Genomic DNA, 27,042 nt, shown 5'->3' on the forward strand with positions numbered 1-27,042 from the left:
GTGTAACTATTACTCTGTTGGTAGTCTTTCACTGTATCTGGAAATGTAGTCCACCTCCTGAGGACAAAAGAGAAGAAACGGTAGCAATTAGTGCCATTATGCTCACAGTGCTTCAGAAATTGGCAAACACGTCTTCACGTTAATCTCACAAATGCTGTTATTTTGAATTTGTTTCATTTCAAAACAGTGTTCAGCCTCTCCTAATGAGGCACAGCAGCTGAAGCAAGGTCAGCAGGAGAGGAGAGGAGAGGAGAGGAGGGGAGGGGAGGAGAGAGAGGTTAGGGGTTCCTCTGAAAGGCGTGGCTGTGGTGGAGGGAGCCTGGGCTGTTAGTAAGGGGGACTTTTAAAACTTCTCTCTCCAAGCATGGGTAGGGTGTCTGAGGGTTGGATGTGCAGTTAGATATGGGTGGGTGTTCCTGTCCTCCCTTCGGAACACTACTGAGACTGCTGCAATGCTCGCCAGGAGGTCACTGCATGTAGACTTGGGTACACCCCCTTCTGGCAGTCTTCAGGAGTCTTGCCTTTATGAACACCCGGTGTTTCTAGGTTTAAGAGTCCTCTTCTGTCACGTATAGTGTGCTTTGACTAGCCACTGCAAAATTTGTCAGTTGGGGTTACTTGGGGTTTCCTGGGAATCCTTTGCCTAAAAAAATCCTAATTCTAGAACAATGATGGTTTACTGAGTACACCAACTTTCCAAATAATCTCCTTTTGTGTTCTGGTACTGAAGATGGGACCCACCATCTAGGCAAGCACTCCATCAGCAACATCCCAGCCTTTGAACTTGAGCCCCTCCTGCCCTCCTGTCATTCATGAAGCTTGCAGGACTAGCCTGGGTCACAGGTTTGGCTCCAAGCTAAAAAAAAAAAAAAAAAAAAAAAAAGGAGAGAGAGAAAAAAAAGGCTATATGACTTCTCATGTTTTTGTATTTTTAAAAACAAATGCAGGCATTATATATATATAATTCTGAATAAAATGCTTAAGAAAAAAGCCAAAATTAATAAAGAATCAAAACATTTTAGGTAGAAAAGCCATTTGTAATATTCAGGTTGACAGTAATATATATATATACATATGTATATATATTGCAATATTGCATATACATAAATACTCATATTTACTCTCTTTCCCACAAAGCCCCTGAGATTTTTTTAATTTGAGCACTTTATACTAGATTGTGATTAAGACCAGAGTAGAGCCAGCTCACATAGAAACACTTAATAGCCCCTCTCTCTCTCTCTCTCTCTCTCTCTCTCTCTCTCTCTCTCTCTCTCTCTCTCTCTCTCTCTCTCTCTCTCTCTCTCTCTCTCTCCCCCTCTCCCTCCATTCCTCCCCCCACCCCCATTTTCATGTATGTTGGTGTGTTTTCTGCATGTATGTCTGTGTGAAGGTGTCAGTCCCTGGAACTGGAGTTGTAGATCTGCCATTTGGGTGTTGGGACTTGACCCCTGTCTTCCGAAAGAACAGCCAGTGCTCCCAACTGCTGGGTCATCTCTCCAGCCTCATTCTTTCTTAAATTCATAATTTATTCAATGCCACCAATGCCTACTGCAAAACCAGTTACTTCTCCTCTGTGCCCTTCCTCAGTCCTCATACCCCCTGCTGTGTAGACATCATAATTGTCACACCTCACTGCTGTATGGATGTCACTTTCCCACTTCATGTCCCAGGAGCAATTATGTATGGTAAGATGCTCTCATAGGATCTTTGGGATCTGCCTAGATTCAACTTGAAAGCCAGAAATGGGTCTTGTGCCTGGACAGTGTGGCTGATGGTGGGTGGAGTCCCTGCTCTTGGCTCCATGCTGCTAAGGAGTTCTCCCCAGTGGAGGTGGAGACGACTATTTTGTTGTGTCTCCCATTGTTCCTTGGGTGCATCCTTAATGTGAAGGTACCTGTTGGCCTGGGTTGTTCAGGGCCTACCCAGCTCCCTTTACCTCACGGTTTTGCTGAATACTTTTTTCCCTGTCCTCTTCATTGTCTTTTGTTGGCATTATTCACTCTCTTCCCTGCTCTTCCTTTTTTTGTTTGTTGTTTTTTATGGAAAACTTAAGAAAATGCTTATGTGTTACCACTGGTGTGGTTCTGTCCCCACGTGGAATGTTTGGGAGACATTTGCTTAGCATTTTAAAGGGCACAGTGAGAAACTGAACTTTAATGGTAAACATTCTGGACGTACGAAAACGTCTTCCAAAGAATACCTGTGGTTTACTTAAAGATAAAGCTAAAAGAAATAATGTGATGCCAAATTTGGCTTTGAATTACAGGTTTAGAAGAATGGTAAGTGTAAAGAATCCTGGATTTGTTAGGCTTGTCTACAATTTTGTATCTGTTCATGCATATTTATTAGGTTGAAATGAGTGTAGTTTTTCCAGTTGTTTGGAAAGCAACTACCATCTACCTGTACCAAATACTGATTTGTCTCAACTGTGTATTAAATTGGAAAAACAAAGCTGGAAAGGCACAGGGCAGCAGAGAGGGTTGCTAAATAAATGCATCATTTGGTTTTTGTCTTGAAACCCTCCTAGACTTGCACCAGACGGAAATGGTAATACCCACTCCAGAGTTCCCACACTGTCGGCATGAACAGACTGAAACACAACTGTCGCTTTATAGGCCCTGCCTGACTGTTTCAGAGTAGTGCAGCCCCTTCGGCACACTGAGTAGTGCTCATTTTGTGGTGTTACCAGGAACCAGAATAGGAGTGCTGGAGAGACTGTCCCACACATGCACTTCTCTATTTATGGCCTGTGACTGTAGTGGGATTAGCTGACTAGTTAAAAGATTTTCCTGCTCATTAGAATAGAGGGGTGTAGCAAAACTAGTCACACTTTTACAATTAAGGACTTCAATATGCATCATCTGATTTATTCTCCTAAAATCTAGCCCAGCATAGTGGGCATGCCTGTAATCCTAGTACTTGGGAAGCAGAGGTAGGTGAATATCTGTGAGTTCAAAGTCAGCCTGGTCACAACTCAGAGCTATATTAAGCAGAGACCCTGTCCCAAAGAAAAAAAGTTCATTTATTCTGTTTTATTCTGTTTCTGTTTTCAACTTAACATGGTTTCTCTTTGAAAAAATTAATTTTCCTTAAAAAGTCAAAATTACTGTTCTCAAAATAATCAGCTTATTAACCATTTCCCATGAGTGTCTGTTTCAATGTCTTTTTCTTGAACTGTTTATCTATCCTCCTCTGCTTCCTACACCTCCTCACAGTGCAGACTGTATTTCCTGCCTCCTCCTCACAGTGCAGACTGTATTTCCTGCCTCCTCCTCACATGCAGACTGTATTTCCTGCCTCCTCCTCACATGCAGACTGTATTTCCTGCCCCCTCCTCACATGCAGACTGTATTTCCTGCCCCCTCCCCACAGTGCAGACTGTATTTCCTGCCCCCTCCCCACAGTGCAGACTGTATTTCCTGCCCCCTCCTCACATGCAGACTGTATTTCCTGCCCCCTCCCCACAGTGCAGACTGTATTTCCTGCCCCCTCCTCACCTGTAGACTGCATTTCCTGCCCCCTCCTCACCTGTAGACTGCATTTCCTGTCCCTTCCTCACATGCAGACTGTATTTCCTGCCCCCTCCCCACATGCAGACTGTATTTACTGTCCCCTCCCCACAGTGCAAACTGTATTTCCTGCTCCATCCCCACATGCAGACTGTATTTCCTGCCCCCTCCTCACAGTGCAGACTGTGTTTACTGTCCCCTCCCCACAGTGCAGACTGTATTTCCTGCCCCCTCCCCACAGTGCAAACTGTATTTCCTGCTCCCTCCCCACATGCAGACTGTATTTCCTGCCCCCTCCCCACAGTGCAGACTGTATTTCCTCCCCCCCCCCCCAGTGCAGACTGTTTTTGGAGTGTGTAGTTTTGCCCTCAGATATGGCACTTCTTCCCTTCTAAGTGTAAAACTTAAATGTTTTAGGCAAAAACCTCATTTTCATGGTGTTTTTGGATTAATAGCTAGGGCAATTCTCTCCCTTTTCTCTCCCTAGCTCCCCCTTTCCCTGTCTCCCTCTCCCTCCCTCCCCTCTCTAATTTCCCCAGTCTTGGAAGATTTTAGCTGCATATGAGATCTGTCCTGTCACTCTAGCTGGAGAGCTATGTGTCATCTAGTTCTCTCCCTCATTTTCACACTATTCTTCTACCTATATATCTCTATCTAGTTGTTATATATCTACAGTACTATACATTGTATCAGTTGTGGGAGAAGAAACATTGTATTTTTTGTTTGTTTGCTTTTTGAGATGTCTCCATATGTTACCGTGTTAGAGCGGGCTTGCTTCAAACACACACAGATCTGCTGGCCTCTGCCTCTGTCAGAGTGCTGAAATTAAAGGTGTAAACCATCACACCTGGCTCTAAACAATCATTTTATAATAAGATAAAAAAAAAACGTTTCTGGAATACTCCTGAGATAATCAGGGTTTTCTTTGTTTTGAGGGTTAGAAATAATATTGTGTATATGTGTGTGTCTGTGTGTCTGTGTGTGTGTGTCTGTGTCTGTGTGTCTCCACCTTTCTAAATATAAAATTGCAGACTTTGACAAATGTCTATAATGAGATACAGACACAAATGTATATGATTAGAAATTGTGTTGTGTTTTTAAATCGCCTCCTGCTGTCACCATTAGGCTGGCAGCCTTGATCTTTATGCTATGCTTGGAATTGTACACCTTTTGCACCTGACTGTTTAGTGTCAGCCTATGCATTCTCATCGTGGCCAGTACTCCAGAGTGCAGTTGCACCCCAGCCTATTCCTCCACCCGCCAGGTAAAGGAGCTTGGGGCTGCTTCCAGATTCTAGTCTGCACCAAAGCTGCCATCCTCTCTTGCATTTGCATGCTTTGGTGCTTTGAATGAGAAATGTCCTGCTTAGGCTTAGACATTTGACCACTTGATCACCAGTTGGGGATGAGGTGTGTCACTGGAGGGCTTTGAGACTAAAAAGGCTCACTTAGCTCCCATGAGCTCTCTTCGTTTCTGTTAAAGTATGTGAGCTCACAGCTTCTTGTGGCAGCCTCCATAGCCTCCTCTTGCTGCCACTCCGCACTGTAAACCAAAACAAACTCTTCTTTGTTTATACTGTTTTATCACAGTAGCAGAAAAGAAATTAATATCTTCTACATGTCTGACTATAAACTTTCACTTCACATAGGGTTAATACCTTCCTTGTTTACTTAGCTTGTTCAATAAACTCCAAAACTTTGTAAAGAAACTTTTTTTTTGGTTTTTACGAGACAGGGTTTCTCTGTATTGTTTTGGAGGATGTCGGTCCAGCCTGGCCTCGAACTCACAGAGATTCGCCTGCCTCTGCCTCCCGAGTGCTGGGATTAAAGGCGTGCACCACCACCGCCCGGCTGTAAAGAAACTTTTAAAACTAAATGCCAAGTAGCTTTACAAAGAATGGCCTCTGCACTGTTAGTTTTGATTGCCAGGTTTCCTTGGTTTTCCCAGGTTCTTCAGCTCTAACTCACATAATCACCCCCACCCTTTCCTTGTTTATTTTTTAAATTCTATTCTTTTGGGCAATATAGTAAATATGTGCTAAAAACTCAGCCCCTTTCTATGAATGCTTAATGGGCACTGAAAGAGAGCAGCGTGCGATTCCCTTGTCTGTGAGCAGATGCTCATGAATGGAAGGTGGGAGCAGTAGGCTGAGCCCCTGGCTTCTTAAACCTGGGTATGTTCTAGGTTTTGATTTAAAATACTTGGAATTTTCCAGAAGCTAACTGCTTCCTTGGTTCTTCCTAGGGGGTTGAGTTTCTGATTCCTGTTAACCCCTACTTGCCTGTTCCGGGGTCTCTGAATTGACTTACTGTGTTCCTTTAAAAAAGGACTGCGCTTCCTAAATATTGGCATTCTGTTTGGAGACTGGACATTTAGAAATGTGTTTACTCATAATTAAACTGTTTCAGATTTTGTAATGATGAAAGGTTTGGTTTTAAGTTCTTTAAGATTAGTAGAAAAAGCTAGAAACAGAATGTACTGTTTTTGAACAGTAAGAGAAAATATGTATCAAAAATCTTCATTTTTTTTCTTAAGGAGTTAAGAAACACAGTTCCCACAATTTAAAGTAAATTAAACCTCCCCGCTCCTACCCCAGTTGAGGCCTGGGGTAGTTAGTCTTTTACCAGTGAGCTAAATCCTTAACTCTGAACTAAGTTTTTATAATGACAGTTTTACTTAAAACTTAAGTTTTTATGTTTAGTCATTTTCTTGAAGCTACAAATTTCATGTAAACATTTTGTCCACAGACAAAGAGTTTTGTGATGCATAAGTTAGTCTGGAAAACTGTTAAGAACTTAGGATCAGGGTCTTTACTCCAGTTACCCAGAGTAGTTTTAGGCAAAAGTTTGATTCATCTTCTTCTTATTTTTAATTTTGCCCTAAAAAAGTTTATCTTCAGTGTTCGCTATGGCAACACATACATTAAAACTGAAACAGTACAGAGGAGATTAGCATGGCCCCTGCACAAGGATGATACTCAAATTCATGAAGCATTCCATGCTTTTGTAAAAAATGTTAATCTTATTACTTAAATGATGTGTTTGGCCAGAGTGCACATTGGGATAGTACTCCACAAATAATATTTTAACTGGCAGAGATATTTAATCCTCTGTTCAGATGGAAGGGGAATTAAAACAAAACCAAGAATCTGGCTTTCCAGGTGCATGGCTAGGGATGCTCTGGGGGAAGGACCAGGATCATCAAGGCTTCCAGGGGCCTCTTAAAGATGTGCTATGAACTGCCCTTAAATGCAAGGGTTCTGTTTGCACTACTAATTAAATTCACACTGAAAACTGGTAGGGCAACTTGCTATTTGTGTGTTTTGTCTTGGGACTTTAGTAGCTTGAAAGGTGAGATGAAGGGATAAATAGTGAATTTTTAGTAAATTGTACCAGAAAAACGTGTGCCAACTTCTTGAATAATAACCAATTTGTCTGAAGACCAGTGGCTGTGAGCACACAGCTAAGCTTGCTCTTTGCCACAGTTTGAACTCAGGTGCCATGCTTTACTCCTTGGTCCTAAGCTGACTTTGGAGACATTAAACATGTACTAAGATTTGTTTGATGATCCTAGATGGATCAGTTTACGTAGAGTGGGCTGCTACTGTGTAATATGTAGTAGGTTCCTCCACAGTCCCATCTTGAGGTGGGGGCATTGATTTGTGATAGGCCCTGTCACCATTTCTGCCATTGTTTTGTCATTGTCTTGATATTGTCAAAAGACAATGACACCTTTAATTTTGATAAAGTTCAAGTTGTCCTCGATGTTACTTTTAGTGCCATGCCGGAGGTGGCAAAAGCTCAGCTGTACCCGCTTGTGAGAGTTCCTGTGGTTTCAGTCCCGAAAGTAGGTATTTCTGTACTTGGTTCACTTCTATTCTTTTCCATGTGACTGTTGAATGGACCATCGTATTGGCATGGTTGAAAATCATTTGACCACAGGGATCCAGGCTTGCTTTTGGTCTGTATTTCAGTAAAACTATTTTGATTGTGGTATCTTGCTACAATTGTAAGGTTGAAGAGTGCAAGTCTTTCAGCATTGCTCCTTTACACTCTGATTATTTTGGGCTCTGCCATCTCCACATGAATGAGGATTCTTTCTCCATTTCTATACAGAAGACCATTGTAGTTTTCATAGGTGCTACATTGGCTGTCTGGTTGATTTTGGGTATTTGCCATTTTAACAATGTCCTGCTGTTTCCCCTTTGCAGTCTTTGGTTTCTTCAGCCGTGGGCTGTGGTTTTCAGTGCATGGTCCTCACCTTGACTATTAGTGCTGAGTATTGTAGCCTAATAGATTGTTCATTGCTATCAAATAGAAGCACAACTGAATTTTCTATGTATTTTTTTGTACACTGGCAGAAGAGGTCATTTAAAATATATTTTAAAAGAATAGAATTTGGTAGCAGAAATGCAAGGCATGCATGTTTCCAGCAGAGGATGCTCATTTAGTTTTCTTTCTACCTTCACCACCTTCAGCAGAAGAGAAATCACAAGCTCTCAGAAAGAATGGAAAGTGCTGTTTCCTAGAGAAAGCCCTAGAGAAGTCCAAAGTGCCAGCAGTGGCCAAGGGAAGATGGCTGTAGGCCACACCAGCAATGCTCCTGGTTTAGTGGACACAGCTAGCATTTGTACTGGCTCCATTCGATGCTTCACAGTGCAGCGATGGGTTGTGAATCCTAAAGCTTTGCAAGGTACTATGATAAGACCCTTGTGTACCCTTTCCAGGCGAAGTAGGCAACTGATAGGGAAGCTTGTGTTCTTAAGTGTTTCTGCTGGATTTAAAATTGATGACTGGCTTGCTTTTTAGGAAGAAAGGTATTTGCTTACAGCAATAAAACACATCTTTCACATGTAATGTTCAAAAATTTCTAGGCATTATCCTTTCTCTGCTTCAAGTTTAAGTCTGGACAGGGGTTTCTATGCAATTTGTAGTTTGTAAGTGGTATTTTCTTGAAAGGTCTGGGGTCTTCTAACCCTGGGGCAGGTAGATGTTCTAACTTAGGTTCCATGTAAAAATATCAGACTCTTACGAGGTGGTTTCACTTAGGCTTCATGTATGTATGGCCACTTCTCTTTACTCACAGAGGGAAGCAACAGCACCAGACGGAGTTAGAAGCCTAGTAGAATCATGAGGGAATCACTCAGAGTCAAGATGTCAGGCATTAGGTCCCACTGTTTTCACTGTTGAACGTGCCCACTGTCAGTGGCAGTTTTCCTGTTGAACTTTGGCATGGCTTGGGGAGATTTCTTTTCTTTTTTTCTTTTTCTTTCTTTCTTTCTTTCTTTCTTTCTTTCTTTCTTTCTTTCTTTCTTTCTTTCTTTCTTTCTTTCTTTCTTTCTTTCTTTTTTTTTTTTTGGTTTTATGAGACAGGGTTTCTCTGTATTGTTTTGGAGGCTGTCGGTCCCGCCCGGCCCGGAACTCACAGAGATCTGCCTGCCTCTGCCTCCTGAGTGCTGGGATTAAAGGCGCGTGCCACCACCACCCGGCTAGGGGAGATTTCTTAAGCTGAGGACTTCGGGCAGTATTTTGGAGTTAGAATATGGCAGGAAATGAATCAGTCTCTAGTGGAATAAAGATTTCATGGTGATAATTTTTTGGTTTGTTCTCCCCCTCCCCCTTTATCTTACTTATTGCATGGCCCCCAGGACCCAGAATAGTGTTTGGCATGTAGTAGAGCCTCAGTAAATAGATAGGTGTTGAAAGTGCTTTTGAAAACTCCATCTTTGGTTTATGTTTAAAGTTATCCACCCCACCTTAGCTGGGTGACTGCGGCACATGCCTTTAATCCCAGCACCCGGGAGGCAGAGATAGACAAATTTCTGTGAGTTCCAGGCCTACAGAGTGATTTCTAGAACAGCCAAGACTGTTTCACAGAGAAACCCTGTCTCAATCCCCCGCAAAGTTATCCTCCCTTTAGAGAATTGCTTGTGTGGTGTTACTAGTGTAGGTCAGCATATGTCTTCTTGTTTCCAACATTTTTAAATGTTCTTCATATTGATCATGACTGATTTGGCCATGTGCCATACATACAGTTGACATAGTAATAAAGATATAAGTACATTACTAGCTCAATCAGCATTCACCTCCCAATATATAATAGCTTAATTTTGTTAGATTTGCATGTACAATTTTATATACAGTGTGCTAAGTGCCACAGTGTATGGATTAGACATTTGACAAGCAAGCATTTGAGGACCAACATGTGTGCCAAACACCTTTAATTACAGCAGTCTTTGATCACCTTGATTTGTCCCACAAATAAATTCATTATATCGGAAGTGTTCAAACTTGTGAGAACTATCATCCACTCTTCCAGAGTATGTATCTTTTACCCTGAAGCAGACTGCTGTGATTTTCTCTTAGAAGTTTACATTTATTTACTTCTGTGTGTGTGCGCATACATATGTGCATAAGCATAGACATGCCACTTTGCTTGTGTTGTGGTCAGAGCATAACTTGTAGCAATCAGTTCCCTCCTTCCATCATGGTCTCATGGATAAAACTCATGTCATCAGGAGGAGCCATCATTAATCCTGAGACATCTCAGCGGTACAAGTTCTATTCCTTTTAAAGGTTGCGGTTATGTAAACATATTCTTCATAGGACACCTTAGATGAACCTTGTTTTCATTACCCTTAGCATTGAACTCTTCACAAATACCTAAAAGATGTAAATATTTTCCTGAGAAACACCATTGTCTAGATTTGTATTTGAAGATTAGGAACACAGTGTTAAATTTCCTTCCTTTCCAGAAAAGTGATGTGTATTTTTGTATTGCTGGTGGTCCTTTGGTGATTTTCTTTTCAACAATTTGAGCTTCATCTTCCTCATTTAAAAATGAAAGCATTTGTACTCACCCCATGATGAAGCGAAGTACTGCTGTAAGTACCTAGTACTCTGGAATATAGATGTTTAAAAATGTTTATTAAATTAAAAGGGTATCAAGCCACACCAGAGTAGTAATGATTATTTCAAAGAATTGCTTTGAGTATTCTGCTAAAAAATAGATTATTAGGTTAATTGGATCACATGCATGGAGAGATCCTTGTGACACTCTGAGAACTTAAAGGATGCAATTACAAAAGAATGCATTCGTTGTGATGTGTGTGTATGTTTGTGTTTGAGAGGTGCTTGTGCTCATGTGCAAACTGCGAATGGAGGCCAGAGGCCACCTCAGCCATTGTTCCTTGGGGTTATTCACATGTTTTGAGCAGAATCTCTCACTGGTTTGGAATGGGCTGATTAGGCAAGTCTGGCTGCCAGAAAGTCCCAGGAATCCTGGGTTTTTGTTTGTTTTTTGGTTTTACGAGACAGGGTTTCTCTGTATTGTTTTGGATGCTGTCAGTCCAGCCTGGCCTCGAACTCACAGAGATCCGCCTGCCTCTGCCTCCCGAGTGCTGGGATTAAAGGCGTGCGCCACCACCCCCGGTGTTTTTGCTTTTCTTCTTTCTTCTTTCCCTCCCTCCCTCCCTCCCTCCCTCCCTCCCTCCCTCCCTCCCTCCCTCCCTTCCCCCTCCTATTTTGATTTGATTTGATTTTTAGTATTTCTCTGTAGCCTCCTTGGCTGTCCTGGAATTCGCTCTATTGATTGTATTTTTAACTGACTTGGGTTTGCCTACAAGGCAGGCAGGTACCCTGAGCCATCTTCCTAGCCTAGAAATTACTTTTTTTTTTTTGATGAAAGCCAAACATTGATTAAATAAGAAGTTGCAATATGCAAGATACAAACTAGAAAATAAATGGACCAAAATCAAGTCACTTCAGTGAGTCCTTTGGAAAAAATAAACCCAGAGGAAGGAAGGGTCGGTCACTGGTGGTCTTTTGACCTGGCTGGTCCTCACCTGAAAGTTATGTCCACTCAGGTATGAAAAGTTGTCTAAATTTCCTTTTATACTAATAGCAGAAAAATGTTGAAAATATTCTGTTCTGAATGTCCTGGCTTAACTAGCTGAACTGGTGGATGGATGTCCAGCCTATCCCTTCTATAAGAGCTGTGCTCATAGAGTGATGGGCCCTCATAGTATGCTTTGTCATAAGTTTTCAGAGGACTCATTGAAAAATCATGTGTTGCTTAGTCTTGCTTCAGTTTAAGGAATTTTGAGTAAAAAGTGATGGACTAATGAAAGAAAAACACTTCATGAGAACACTCTAGCTGCTCAGTCTGTGTGACCGCTGGTCTCAGCAGGCCCAGGCTGGTCCTGAAGACCCGGAGGATCCTGGGAGGGCTGCTGGTCTTCAGGTAACAGTGGAAGGCCGAGGATAGCACAGGGGCAGCAACCAAGTGGAGCCACTCACCAGGGAAGAGTGAAGGCGGGTAGGCAGGAAGCATCAGCTTTTCATTTGGATCTCTCGGGGGCAAAGGACCCGGTGGAGGCTTCTTTGGAACCAGGGACTTGGCTGGAGGACTCCAGCCTGCGCAAACAGGCGGCGGGGGCCGCCCCCACTCTGGGAGCCGTTGCTGTTTTACTATTATTCCTGTGATCCAGCCTAGGGCCTGTGTATACTAGGCAAGTATACTCCCATTGAGCTAAACACTCAACTTGACATCAAATGCTTAATGTTTCACCCCATCACAATGTTCATGGCCACCAGGTCCCTGATGAACTCTTAACTGAGCTGAGCTTGACCTCGGCTTAACTCAGTGTCTCTGGCCGGTTGTCCATGGCTGTGGCTAGCTTTCCTTCTGGTGTATCCTTCACCCCTCTCTGCCCCACCAATACGCTCTTCTTCAAGTGGTCCTATTCACTGCAGGCCTTTGTCACCGCCCTTGTTTGAGTAGCTTCCAAACCTACAGATTCCAGTCTGACTGTCCTCACGCTCTGACTCCCCGCTTGCCACTTGTCTGGTGTCTTGCTCACACCTTCCATGTCACACAGCAGAATGAAACAATTGGGTCCCCACCCAAACCAGTTCTCTCCTGGCCTCCTGGGTTCCGTGCTCTGGCACTGCCACACACCTATTGGAGCGATCATCTTGCTGCTTTCTGTACCCCTTTGCCTGGGCTCACCTTCCCTCCTCCTGCAGTCCCCTTCTGAGCCTCTCCCAGAGGTCGAGTATGGCCCATCGCATCCCTTCAGCTGCCGGCATGCCCAAACCCCTCCCTTGGGATTTAGTGCCCTGACTAAAATAAGCAGAAGCTGATAGCTTTGCCTGGTCTTGTTGAACACTGGCCAGACATACCTGTATGGGTGGGCTGGTCCCTTCTGACTTGACTGGTCCTGTGACCCCGTGTAAGAACTTGGGCTTTGCTCTGCCTTTCCTCAGGCTTAGCGTCTCAGAGAACCTCACCGCCACATCTCTGCTGTGAAAAGAAGTCCGGGGCGGTCTCCTGCAGCCCCTGTAAACCCACAGAGCACGCGCTTTGCTGGTAATTCATGTCAGGTCTGTGCTATTGTCTAAGCACTTAGCACAGTGATTGAGAATAATTGAACTTATGCATTGGTTTTAGTTTCTTTTAATGAAACTTCTAGCCACTTCCTTCCTAAGAATCCTGATTGCCCTGCTGTCTTGAAGGGCAGTAAAATTACCCATGTCAATGACACAGTCACCCCCCCCAAAACAACAACAACAGGATTTCTCTGTGTAACAGCCCTGACTGTCTTAAACTCCCTCTGTAGATCAGGTTGGCCTTGAACTCACAGTTATGCTGAGGTTAAAGGTGTGTGCCACCACCACCTGACTCACTTCTAGGCGTCCCTGCTCCTAGGACTGGTCAGCATCCACAGCCTGTTTTATTTTTATGGCACAAAAAGGCTTTGGCTTGAAGTGAGCTTCATTGATTATGCTTTAGCAGGTCTAACTTTTATATATTTTCTTCCTTTAAAAGAATTCATCTGGTGGTGGTGGTGCACACCTCTTATTCCAACACTCAGGAGGCAGAAACCTACAAATCTCTGAGTTTGAGGCCAGCATGTTTAACAGAGCGAGTTCCAGGATGTTCAGGGCTACACAAAGAAACCTTGTCTCGGAAACCAAAACCAAAAGCAAAAAAAAAAATTCTTTTTGGTACAATAACTTAACTCATGTAGTATTATGAAATTTAAGGTGAGAGTGATTGTGTGTGAATTGAGTACAGATCTGAAACTTCAGAAGCAAGTCCCACCTGGTAAACAAAGATGTGGTGCGTTCTATTCACATTAAAGAAAGCCTTTTTGGCCTTCTGACTGAATGCGCCATTGCATCCCCGCTTTGAAGGGGAAGTCACCATCAGTCTGTCTGAGCCTAATGAAATCCCACCCTGTCCAAACAGCTGGGAACAACTGGGAGTGGGTGCATGTGAAGTCAGTCAGTAGTAACTTGCTAACACCTCTAGGCTTTGTTTCTGAGTGCTGACATGGACTGGTCTAGTTTGCCTTCATTCCCTACCCCTTCCCCTCTGCCTGCCTCGCACTGGTGATTCCTGGGGTTTTATGGCAGAGGCACTAGCCAGGCACCTGCAGTCCAGGGGCTGGCTGCAGAGCTTCTCCTCTCGTGGGCCTTTTGTGATAACACAGCAATGGCCTCAATTGGTGAAAGGAAACAGCTTGCTGTGCTGGCATTTTTTAAAAGGGAAAAGGAAGCTAGCTCAGGTTCAGATTGATAGTCATTTCTGTGATAGTCTGAAATTCCAGCTTTAGCAGGTATAGCCATACTGTGCTCCTTGCAGACCCAGGCCTGGACCTATGTCTCATTTTGCTTGTCCCTGTCAACAGGGATGTTGCAAGAAGAAATAATTACTGCTCAAGCAACCACTTTGATACTTACACCCAATGACTGTAAACAGTTATTAAAAGCCGTGACACAGGTCAGAATGGCAGAGCCAGGGCAAGGGCCAGAAGAGCAAGCTGCTTTCAGCTTTGAATGCACAGGAAAGTGGTGCACTGCTATTGGAATGTTGTGTGAGCAAAGTGTTAAGATCCTGTCTGTAGCTGTGCATGGTGATGCATGCCTTTAGTCCAAGCAGAGGCAGGTGGGTCTCTGTTAGTTGGAAGCTAGCCTGGTCTACATTGTGAATCCTGTGCAGTCAGTGCTACGTAGTGAGACTCTGTCTCAAAAACAAACAGAAAAAGATTGTTGGTTTCTGCACATTAGAAAACATAACAGGTAACCCATATCCGATCATAATAGGATATAAACAGTGTTGTAGACTCTAGTTCCTAGAGGGGCCTGGGAGGGAAGGCTATTTTGGGGAAAGCAGCCTGTACTGCTTGGGTTTGTACCCCACGGGGTGGGTGTGAGGCATTCTTGCAGTTATGGGAGACGGTTGGGACTGGGGCCCTGGTTTTAAGGCTTGGTCAGTCTCAGTTCTGCTTCCCCCCATCTGTTTGAATTTGCAGCCACCCTTTCCTCTGTGCAGTACTGTCTTCTGGTCTTTGGCAAGTCACTTTGCATCTTTTTTCTTCAGTCACTTAAAAGTGTGTGTGTGAGAACATGGTCACGTACATGTAATTGGGTGGATGTGAACACTACTTCTTGCTTTGGAAGAGCATTGGCAGAGAACTTTAGGTACATAAAAGTTAGTGAGAAAGCCTGTGTTGCATTTAAAGTCTCATGGCTAAAAAAAAAAAAAATCAGAATTAAGAGTGAGTCTTCATGTAACAAAACTTCACAGGGTACCTGGAGTAAGGCCACGTAAGTGTGTGTACTTCTTCCAGAAGTCAAACTGAGTACTTCTAGAAGTCGAACTTGGTTGCATCTGACCACTGTGAATTGTTTTGTGGCTCTAGCTTGAATTGTTCTGCTTGTTCCTGTGTCTCTTCAGAGTTATTCCAGAGAGAAGGGGCCATGCGCACGGTCACTGGCTGGGTGGCAAAAGCCACACTGTGTACTTCCTTAAAAATGCTTTGAAATCTTATCTGGCTGAAAAGTGACATTTCTGAATTTGAAGAACACTCTGGGCTGAGGAGAAGTTTACAAGCCATATGCAATACATTTACAAATTCTCTGATAAAACTGCCTATGAGGGCCTTGGAGGTGATTAGCTCTGTGTCCCCATGTGTCCCTGCTGCCCTTTTACTCCTGGGTAACAACTGTGTTACATTGATGGTGAAATGATAATTTAGCTTTCAGATGTGGTTAGTCTCCAGGCCTTACCTCTAACTCCTAACATCCATGGCATGACAAGCTTAACCGTTTCCAGGTGCAGCTGAAGCACTTGGCTGTGAAATGACTTGTAGAGTACCTGGCTGCTGGGATTCACTACACAATGGCAGCTGAGCATCAACGCCACTTGAGACAGATTTTACATTAAACAAATGAACTGCCTTTTTAAGACAGTTTAGTGTTTATTATCTTTTATAATGATGTTTAGGGCTGTGTTTTATCTTCTAAATTCTTAAAGTTTTGTTAATAAACAGGCCTTGACATATCTAATCCTGACTTTTGTCCCGATGTCAGAACATGACAGTCATGATGTCTTTTCCCACTTCCTCTGTTTTCCTTCCTCAGTCTTGCTTTGATCCCTGCCCGGGTCCAGAGAGAAGCCTGCTGTCTGTCTCTGTGTCCACCCGTCTCTTTCTCTACTCTCCAGCCTGTCTACCAATGCTCTGCTGTTGGTGTCAGTGGCAAAAACCTTTTGAGCCTTGTTGGGCCTGTGAACAGAGACACCGAGAGGTGCTGTGCAGTTTTATCCGCCTGGCTGGAAGGGGCAGAACCTGGGCAGAGCTAGGGAGTTGGAGGAGAACTAGAGGGCTGTGACCCTGGGTAGCGATGGCTGCTGAGGGGACTGAGGTCCTGAACTCATTGGTTCCCGCCCAGGTCTGTCTTCCTTCAGCACCTGGGCTGCACACTCGGTGTGCTGCCTTTCTCCCTTTCCTACCCTGACCACCTCCACTGGCTGCCATCTTCCCCTCTCCAGTAGGGTTCAGGGCCTCATCCTCATTCAGGGGAGACACTGTCTCACGTCAGCAGGGACCCTGCGTGTGGTGGGTTCTGAATTGGGTTGTTTTGGTTTTTCAAGACAGGGTTTCTCAGGGCTGTCCTGGAATTCACTCTACAGACCAGGCTGGCCTTGAACGCTCTGCCTGCCTCTGCCTCCCAGATGCTAGGTTTAAAGGCCCAGCCTATTTTCCTATAGAATTTATGTTGACTTTTCTTCTCAGTTTTCTCTTAACCCTGAAGTGGAATGAAAATTTCAGCTGGTATTGTAATGATTAAAGGGAAATAGCTAGGGTTCTGTCACTCATTTACTGTTTAAGTGCTGTGACTCAGGACTGATACTGGAGGTCTTAAGTCACCTTTGAAATGGTGATAGTTTTAGAATGGATCATCCATTATTTTAATATGTTTTTAATGATACTTTGGGAAGGATGTTAAGTATGACAGAATAAAACTTTAGGAAAAGGCATAGGTAGAATTGTTCACCAATTTTATTGATAAAACATGTTTTAAAGGATTATTTGATAGACTTCAGTTCTTGGAAGTTTTACCAGTTTATAGAAGATACTAAATGTTTACTTGCTTGCAGTAAAGCGATATAGTGTAACAGTTAATGGCTGAGATGTTATCTGCATGTCACCTGTTCTGTGGTGTCATTTATATTTTGTGTTAAACAAACATCCTTGGAGTCTACAATAAGAATACATCAATACTGTAAAGTGTATCTAGTACATTCTCAGTGTCTGGAGTTGTCAGTAAGTCAGCACACGAGAACGTGGGAAACACACCAGTTTCATGTGAGAATGATCAAGCAAAATGTGGAACTAGATGGAGTTATTTGCATTTTCTTCAGAGTAATGATAATATAGCATTAAACTGTACGTGCCTTAACATTACTGCTTTTATTTGAATTGGGCAAGGTTAGAAAGAACTAAAAATTTTATGCTTTAAACTGAGGAAAATGATTGATCAGATCCTTCAAATTTTATAAAAACTAAAACATTTACCCATAAAAGTCCGTTACTGAAAGGAGTCCGATGTGTCTTGGTCTGATCATAGGTGTTTCCATTGTATTTTGTTAGTTTCTATTCAGTTAGTTTTCAGGATCCTGAAATTTACTGCCTAATGTGGTAAACTTAAAAATAATTCAGCACTGGAGAAGGCCTAGGCCTTGCCCCAAATGATGTGACAGACATTGATGATCCCCATGGAAGGCCCCACCCTTTCTATGGAGCAGAAGAGGGATGGGATGGGGGTGGCTGGGGGACATGGGAGAGAGAGGCAACTGGGATTGACATATAAAATAAGATTGTTTCTAATTTAATAAAAAATATAAAAACAATTCAGATACTATGAATTTTAAAGCTATAAGAAACTCATGACATTCATTTGTCAAAATACATAGATCATTTACAAATGGCTGATGTATTACATAATTTCATGTGATATAAGGTTGATCATTTTGTAGCAGTGATAACAAATTTTGCAGCATTTCAAAAAAGTTTTCCTTTTTTTATTTTTAAAGAGGAAAGAATCCAAGAGCTTCTTAAATCCTTCACATTCAGAAACTAATGTGAGGCTAAAGTCCGCCAAGTTAAAGGCTTTATGTGATTGAAGTGTGGCATTTGTACAAAACACATGTAGGGACAACACATTTAAATGAAGATGCTGGGTAAGTGGGCCAAGTTTGTCACTTGCCCTTGTAGCTGCCACTACTGTGGGAAGTCAGAAAGCTTTTCCCTTGCATGTCATTGTACAGAAGTTAGAGTCTGCTAATTAAAAACATGTGTGAGGGGGCTGGAGAGATAGCTCAGTGGTTAAGAGCACTGGCTGCTCTTCCAGATGACCCAGGTTCAATTTCCAGCACCCACAGGCAGCTAATAACTGTCTGTAACTCTAAGATCTGACAGCCTCACACAAACATGCATACAGGCAAAACACCAATGTACATAAAATAAAAATAATAAAAAATGTGTGAGGCCAGCAAGTAATAGTGTAGATACTTAATAGAACTGTTTCTGAGTTGTATCTGTTTTATCTGTAGGGGAAAAGTTCATTAGTAATTCACACAGTCAAAGCCATTGTTGGGGAGGACATGCAGTATTGCAGGACTTTTACTACTTAATTTGTGTTTTAAGTGTATGTATCAAGGAATATGACAGTTAAGCATTGCCTGAGACCAGGTTACAGTTCTAGTACCTCATGGAGGCTTCAGCTCCAGAAACAAAACAAACAATCCCTGTGTTTATTTGAGCCACCAAGTATCATTAACTGCATTTATAGTTCGCCTCTTCTTGAAGAACCTATTTTATTTTTTTCTTTCATTAAAAAAAAAACTGTACAGTAGGCATTGGCAGGCAAATCTCTGTGAGTTAGTTCCATGCTACACAGAGAAACCCTGTCTTGGAAAAAACAAAACAAAACATAAAAGCAAAAAAGACTGCACAGTGGTCAGTGTTCTTGGTTGTACTGGTCTTCGCTGAGAGTCCATAACAGTATTGGGAATTGGACCTTTGTCTTTTCCTTCTATGGATGGTACACAGAGGTCAGGGACCTAACCGTTGAGCGGAGAAACCCTCTGCAAATCTCAGAGTGGATTTGTGATCCCGACCACTTTCTCAGACTGATGGGACTGGACAAGTGGATTCCACACTGTCTCATTACTCTGGCCCCTACCTTCTTGTCAAGGTCTCACTGACCAGAATGGGGCTCCTGGCAGGTATAAGTCGGCAGTGACTTTACAGAAGTGTTTTCTCATGGCTGTGAGTTAGCTAGTGTGGCTGTGGCAGCTTCTGACACTTGACCCCGGTTGACAAATCTCATTCTGCAGTAGAGACTGTCCTGTGTTGAGGATAAAGGAGGAGGAGACCTTTGGTGGTAGAAGCTCAGCATAGAGAATGCTGTAGTGTGGATGTGCTGTGTCTCCACAGGCCTAGATGCTAAAGGCTTGTGAGGCAGTGGAAACATTGGGTAGGGTCTAGTGCATTGGGAAGGTACCCTTGAGGGTGGTTGTAGAGAGTGCCTGGCACACCCCTCACCCCCACTTTTGACCCAGTGTCTCAGCTGGGAAGTATGCAAGTTTGTTCCACACACACACATAAAATAAAACAAATGTAAGAAAGGGTGCCCAGTCAACTCTGTAGAGGCACAGCATAGAAGGCTGGTGCCAGTGGCTAGGAGCAGGGAGTATGAGGGGGCTAGGAACATGTGGGAGAGAACTAGGAGTTGTTTAGTACCCAGTTTCAATTTTGCAAGATGAAAACAATGGTGGAGATTGGTTGCATAACAGTGCACATAGATAAATGCAGGCAACAGTGTTGAACTCTCACTTAGAAAATGGTTGAGATGGTAACTTTATGCTATGTGTATTTTTATCACAATTAGAAAACAAACAAACAAACAAACAAAAACCCAATGAGCACAGGCCCTCTGGCCTAGTGTGAATTTGTTTAGTCTGTCTAGTGTTGCTTTACCTGAGTCACACACTTGTTAGTAACCCTTGCTATTGTGGCTGAGAGCAGCTATCTCTTTTGTACTTTCTAGGTACCATTCTGGTATCCATGCCAATGTCTTTTATCAGCTCTTTATAAAGAGCTCATGGTGGACAATAAGAAAAGGGCTGGATCAGAGACTGGTGACAGGGATGATGGTACCTATGCTCTGGATGGCTGAAGGCTGTGGATTCCAGGCTAGGAGCTGGCTGACACTGCCCTACCTTTCGAACACCTCTTTCATTAGTTTGCTGTCATTTGATATCTCATCCATTTATCACGAATATTTGGTGGCCTATACTAAGGATCGAGATGTAATTGTCCCAAAGAACCAGCAGGACGATTTTCCAGGTGAACACTGCCATAAGGTGTTAGGTGTGTTGGTCTAGAACTGGGTTTAATTTCGGAAGATTTTCACAGACATGGAATTCATTTATGCTTTTTTGTGGCTTATATATGTGGCCTGATGTGGACAGATTTTTCTTTCGGCTTCCAGCTCACACATACCAAAAAAACAAAACAAAACAAAAACAAATAAAGCCAACAGAGAGACTTATTATTAATTATGAAAACTTGGCCTTAGCTTAGTCTTGTTTCTAACTGACTCTTATAACTTAAATTAATCCATATTTTCTTCATCTACATTCTTCTATGCTCTAGTTACCTCATCTCCATTATACCTATCCTGGTTATTCCATCTGGCTGGCTACTTTACCTTTCTTCTTCCCAGAGCTCTCTGTCCTGAAGTCTTTCCTATATCTCCTGCCTAGCTATTGGCCCATTAAGTTTTTATTAAACCAATCACAGTGACATTTCTTTACACAGTGTAGTCGAATATCTTGCAACAGCCTGAAGGTAATTTTGTTCAATGTTTAAATAATTCTTGTGCATGAATTTTATTTATTTTTTTTTTTGAGACAAGATCTTACTGTCTGGCCTAGAACTTGGTGTATAAACCACATAGGCCTCCAACTCGCAGAGATCCTCTTGCTTGTGCCTTCCAAATATGCCTGGCATAAAGCAAAGTTTGTCGTGTGACATTTTCTAGTTCGAATATTAAATGGAGGTTTTGGTCTACTTTAGGACTCAAATTTTCAAATTAAAGATATTCACAGTGTGGAGTTGGGTAGAGAGGATTTGTAATGTTGTGTGAAAGAGTCACTAACTACCATTGGGTGTTTTGAAGTGTGGGTATTTTGTGGACTGGGCCTCTTGATGTTGGAAAGCATGGTGACCAAAGGGGTCACTCAGCCTGTGTTCAGTGAGAATCTACAGAGCTCGTGTTTGACCCACCTGAAAAGAGAAATGAGCTTAGGCAAGTCAGCATGAAGGTATAAATTGTCTTGAAAAGCAAGGGGTGGTAAGGCTGGGTCAGGTTTACAGTTAAAGCCACCAATTTCTGGGAGGGTCAGATGTGACATTTTGGCTGTGAGCATAGCTTTTACTGGTTGAACCGTCTCTCCAGGCAGAGTTGGACATGGTAAGGACTGTTTTCAGATTCAAGACTAAGCAGCATACAGAACAAATGGTGTGGACAGAAAGTTGTTGTATGAATGGAGACCTAGGCCAACGTACTTGAAAAGTGGAAGGACTAGTTGACGTAGAATGGTGGAAGGAGGGCCAGAACAGTTAGCAGAATGCTCCATGTACAGAGCGTCTCCCATGGCTGTGTCCCACCCATGTCACCCACTCGTAGAAAACAGTCTCTTTGTGCCTTTGGGCAAGCTGCTGCACCCTCCCCTACTCGGGAACATCTTGGCTAGAGCAAGATGACAGGGATTTGTGCTGAGAACCGGAAGTGAGAAACACAGAAGATGGTGTCACCAGTGTGTCCTGGCTCTGCTGGCTCTACCCATAGACAGCCAGGTCTCTCGTTCCCAGCTCCCGTGCCTCTGCACACTGGTTTCTGTAAACTGTCATCCATATCCAGTGGTTTCTGAAGGAGGCTCAGCACAGCAGGTCACTCTTCTGAGCAGGGCAGTGGTGGCTGTTACTAAGATAGGTTCAGAGTCTCAGGCCCATGCCCAGTGCTGGCACTTGGGAGATTAGAGCTTGAGAACCATGCCGAGGAACTAATGCTGACTCTGTAGTCCCAGCACTCCAGAATACACACGAGTAGATGTGTGAATATTTGATATTATTCTGGACTTGGTGGGGTTTTGTAAATGTAAAGTCCTTTGCATCTGGCCTGTAAGCACTGTAAAAAGAGTAGCCCAGGAGGATGGAGAAATGGATGGCTCAGAGATTAGGAACACTGGCTGCTCTTCCAGAGGATCTGGGTTCAATTCCCAGCACCCACATGGCAGCTCACAACTGTATGTAACTCCAGTTCTGGGAAGTTTGACACCCACACACAGACACACATATGTGAAATACCAATACACATAAAGTATAAATGAAATGTAAAAAGCAGTTCATCCAGCACTTTGTTATGATGCAGTTAGGTATTGGGATGAAGGAAGGAAGGGAAAGGAATGAGGGTTTGGAGTACGAAACGGGATAGGGTTCTTTGCTTTGGCCCAACACAGAGACGTAAATGGTGGGAGCATTTCGTTCATAGACATGCTCCGATGTCTTGAGCTAATGTTTAATGTGCTCTGTCATAAAAATAATGTAGTTTTCACCTCCTCTGTGTGATGACTCGGGTGCTTTCTTCTCTCTGTATGGAGCAACCCCTCCACCACACTTGCATAAAGCATGTGGTCTGCTGAACTGTGGACTCCTGGAGTTTGATCTTTCCAGATTAAATAGACGCAGAGCCATCAGTGAAGAAAGTAAGTGTGCGTCCACTTTGAGTTATTTAAAAGAGGAAACATTAATTTGAGGTATACTGTGACTAAATATGCTTAAATAGTGATATATCTTGTACACATTCACGTTGCAAAGTATCCACCTTACCTCAAAAGAACAGCTACAGACAGCATTTGTGCCTCAAATAGTCACAGGGGATTTTGGCTGACTTGTTTTTCAACTTCTACAGAAGTGGGGCCACCTTCATAGAATTAGGAGTTGGAGGCAAGAAGTTTCCTTGTGACCAGTATTCTAGATAGGGGCTCGGAAGTAACCTGTAATGTAGTGTCCCTACTAATCCAATGATGGTTTTCTTTTAATTATTAAGCATAGTTTGAAACTTACTTGTAAATGTAGCCATTTGAATTTACAGTGAACTGAACTTTACACGGACCCCCTGTGTGATAATGTAAGTTGTGCCTTGTCGTTTAAACTGTGGTTTGTCTATGTTCGGGAAAACTACGTTGAGTCTTAATGTCTTTGCCAGAATTCTGACATTGCCGTGCTTTTATCTTGTTCCAATATTTGGCTACCACCTTAATGAATAATGAGAATTTGGCATTGCAAAATTGTAAGTATTTAAAAGAGTAACTTAAGTCATGCTCATGCCTAGAGTCCTAGCACATGGGATCCTGAAGCAGAGGATGGAAGTTCAAGGCCATTGGGAGAGACTGTTCCTCAAAAAGACCAAAACGGAAGCAAAAGGACCGTACCCTGCAGAGCTCAACTGAAGAGGCACATGGCTAATGTCTGAGTCTGCTTTGGTTTTTCTGGGTGCTGTGCAGTTTAATGCCTGAAAAATGTGTCTCTGACACAGCCTCAGAGTCTCACTCTGAGGGACAGCTCTGTTACCTCTGTTGTGCCTAGCTGTGAACTCTTAGTAAACAGAAGAAGACTGTGAAAAGGAAACTGCCTTGCATGGTTTACGAGGTTGGGGTTGTACTAGTTAGATTTTCAGGGGGTGGATGTGGAGTGGGGGGGGGTCGGTAAGGTTTTGTATTCTATCAGGACCTAGAACTTTGAACGAGAGTCAATTAAGATACAAAAACTGACATCAAGATTGAAATTAAAAAGTCCCATTGTCTCATGTGCTGTGCTGTGTTGTCTTGGGCTCTGACCTTTGTAAAGTAATGTTTAGGTTCCCTAGGAGTCAGTTGAGTAACACTAGAGCTTTTTGGGTTTTGTACTTTTTTGTTCTGTTAAGAGATCTGAGTAGTTTTACTTTGAACCATTGTTATCTGAAGATCTGTGGATAGCATTTATAGAGAATACATAACTGAAGTATGAACTTAGAGCTTTCTTTCTGCAGCTAAAGGCTTTCCAGTGTAGACACTTGTGTGTGAACGCCCAGCTCGTGTTAGAACTTCCTTTCTATGCTGAGGGCTCTTACATCCGAGAGAACCCTTCAGACAGGGTAGTTAATCAACAGGATTTAACAGAGGGAAAAGGCACTGTATTCTTTTTTCTCACCATGTAGCCCAGGCTGGACTAGGACTTGTGATCCTCCTGCCTCTGGAGTATTGATGTTACAGGTGTTTGTCACAACAGCTGGCTAGCTTTTTGTCTACTGTTTTGCACAGCTGCCTTTTCTAAATAGCTGAAGATAACCCACTTTTTGGTGTTAGAATTGCTTTTAGAACCACTTCAAAGAGAATTTTTTTCTAAGTGCGTTGCACTCAAGCCTTTTAAGATTACGCAAGTTGAGTTATTTTTTCTTGTGACGTGAGGAAACACACCCATGGTTTTAGTTGCTGTTAGACTGAGACATCAGCCTTGGCCGAGGGTTTCTGTTTCTGAGTTTGCACCTAATTGTCAGCTGTTGCTTTCTATTGCTGGCATGCAAAGTCCTGTCTCCATGCTTCCTGTGTGGTACAGATATAAACCAGGTAAAAAACACTTGTGTGATTTACAATCTTGTTGTCAACTTTGTCTCAAAAGGGCCATCCTCAGTATGTAGAGACAATGTGGCAGCTGTAGATATTCCAGAGAGCCTGGAAGTCTGGAAGCTGCAAGTGAAGATGGGGTACAATGTAGATGGGAGTTCCAGATTAATGAGTGTGTCTGCAGTAAGTGTAAGGTACTGCCTATATTCATGCATGGGACATTTCCAAAGACAACTGCCACCAGGACATTGTTCCCTATAGGTATGTGTCTGTCCCTTGGGGATTAGTTTTGTCATCCCCCCCCCTTTTTTTTTTTGAGACAGGATTTCTCTGTGTAACAGCCCGAGCTGTCCTGGAACTTACTCTGTAGCCCAGGCTGACCTCGAACTCAGAGAAATCCACCTGTCTCTGCCTCCCATGTGCTGGGATTAAAGGCACCACCTGGCCTAGTTTTGTCAGTCTTTTAACTTGGTAAAAGTAGAATCATGGAGAGTATTTTGTTTTTGTGTCCAGCTTCTCTTCAGAGTATTAAACCTGTGAGATGTGTGTCCAGTTTTGCCTGCTAGAATAAAGTTACTATGAAGATTACTGTGCATGTTGCTGGAATGTATATCTTCCGTAATTGTTTATAGATATGATGTATATTGAACTACATAGCAAGTATAATCTAGGTCTTAGTTAATTCTCTGTTGCTGTAATACAACCCCCTAACAAAGTAATTTATGGACACAGTGTTCATCTTGACTCAGCTCCCAGAGTCCTCATGGTGGAGAAGACATGGCGGCAAGAGCTTGAGGCAGCTGTTCACATGGCAGGAGGCAGGGCAGGATGAGTGCTGGCACTCAGCTCTCCTTTTTCTATAAGCTAGGGTCCCAGCCCAAGAAATGATGCCACCTTCAGTGGGTGGCTGGTCCATCTCAATTAACCTAATGGAGATAAACTCCACAGACGTACCCAGAGACCTGTCTCCCGGGTGATTCAAGAACTTACCTAGTTGACAGCTGAGATATCATGAAAATATGTGAAATCAAAAACACCATCTTGTGCTGAGTGTATGCATACTTACTGCTTACACAGCATTTATGTTGAGTATTGTGAGTAATCTGGAGATGTTTTTATGTATACGGAAGGAGTTGGTGCATGCAAACATTAATTGGCTTTGTATAAAGACCTGACCAGCCACAGGGTTTTGTATTCACAGGAGTCCAGGAACCTGCCCCCTTGCACACTCAGGGACAGCTGTACCACCAGTTTCCCCAGTGGCGACACACTTCTTATCAGCAATGCAGGAGGGGCTCTGGGTGCTGCATGGCTTCCTGAGTTTTTGAAAATATTTTCAGGGCTCTTTCCCCTGTTCTTTACATTTTAATTTATTAGTACAAAATCTAATGTGATACCAGGGAATGAAAATTGTGAAATATTCAATGTATAAAGTATATTCTTATTCATGCATTGGTAGGTACATACATGGTCTTTGAGTATTGATTTTTTTCCCAGTATGCTTTTATGGTTTTGTTTTGGTGTGTGCTGTTGTAGATATATGTTCATGTGTGTGCAGAAGTGTGTATGGAGGTGAGACTGTCATCCTCCATCACGTTTCTAACGTGTCCTTTGAAACAGCTAGTCAGATCCAGGGATCTGCATCCCAGGTGTTACACGAGGATTCAAACTCAGTCCTTACACTTGTGTGGCATGCATTACCTGCTTTAGCTGACCACCGTCCCCCCATCCCTAGTCGTTCAGACCCGGTTTTGATAAGCTGGTCTTGATTGCTTACTGGATCACTGATATTAATAGAGGTCTTCCTCTACTATTTTATGGGAATAGAAAATGTTCCTCAATATTCTAGAAGCCTTTTAAATTTAGGTTTGTGGGGTGGGGAGAGCTTACTGTGTAAACTGCAACTTACAGGTATACCACCAGGAACGGCTATTTTAGAATTTTATTTAAAAAGGTTAAATGGTAACTACCTGCACCACTATCCTGTACAGCAGCAGATCTCATGAAACTTGTAGCCTTTCACACTTTCCGCAAGTTCTCTCCACCATGATAAAGATCTTTATCCAAGAAATAAGATTCCTTATTTTTATGTGTTTGAGTGTTGCCTATATGTATGTGTGTGTACTATGTGCTTGTCTGGTGCCTGTGGAGGTCAGAAGAGGGCATTGGATCATATGGGACTAGAGTTACTGGTGGGTGTGAGCTGCCATGTAGGTACTGGGAATTGAACCCAGGTCCTCTGCAAGAGCAATCACTGCTCTTAACCAAGGAGACATCACTTAAATCACCAAGAAGTTAAGTTTAAAATTATGTATGCAAAGATAGCTTGGAGAGGAATGTCAGAAATTGTATCTAAAGATGTAAAATTGTCTTATGAAAGAAGGCAGTAGTGAAGACCTTCATAGCTGGAAAAATGAAAGGTGGTCTTTTGTTTGCTTTTTGGCTTTCTTTTGGACAGAAGTCTAGCAGTTTCTTAGAATGTTTGGAACGTTACCATTTTCATCAGATGGCG

The 27,042-nt window shown here is 42.9% G+C and overlaps 1 protein-coding gene and 1 non-coding gene across 3 annotated transcripts in view; both read left to right on the plus strand.

Moving 5' to 3' along the window:
• Nucleotides 1–27,042, plus strand: part of Ncoa2 (nuclear receptor coactivator 2) — a 228,607-nt gene that overhangs the window by 33,888 nt on the left and 167,677 nt on the right. The window lies entirely within an intron of this gene.
• LOC121139097 lies at nt 6,408–6,514 on the plus strand. Its single transcript, XR_005875933.1, has one exon. It is a non-coding gene; the product is annotated as a U6 spliceosomal RNA (small nuclear RNA).

This window comes from Mesocricetus auratus, unplaced genomic scaffold, assembly GCF_017639785.1.
Source record: "Mesocricetus auratus isolate SY011 unplaced genomic scaffold, BCM_Maur_2.0 Super-Scaffold_6730, whole genome shotgun sequence".
Taxonomy (NCBI): domain Eukaryota; kingdom Metazoa; phylum Chordata; class Mammalia; order Rodentia; family Cricetidae; genus Mesocricetus; species Mesocricetus auratus.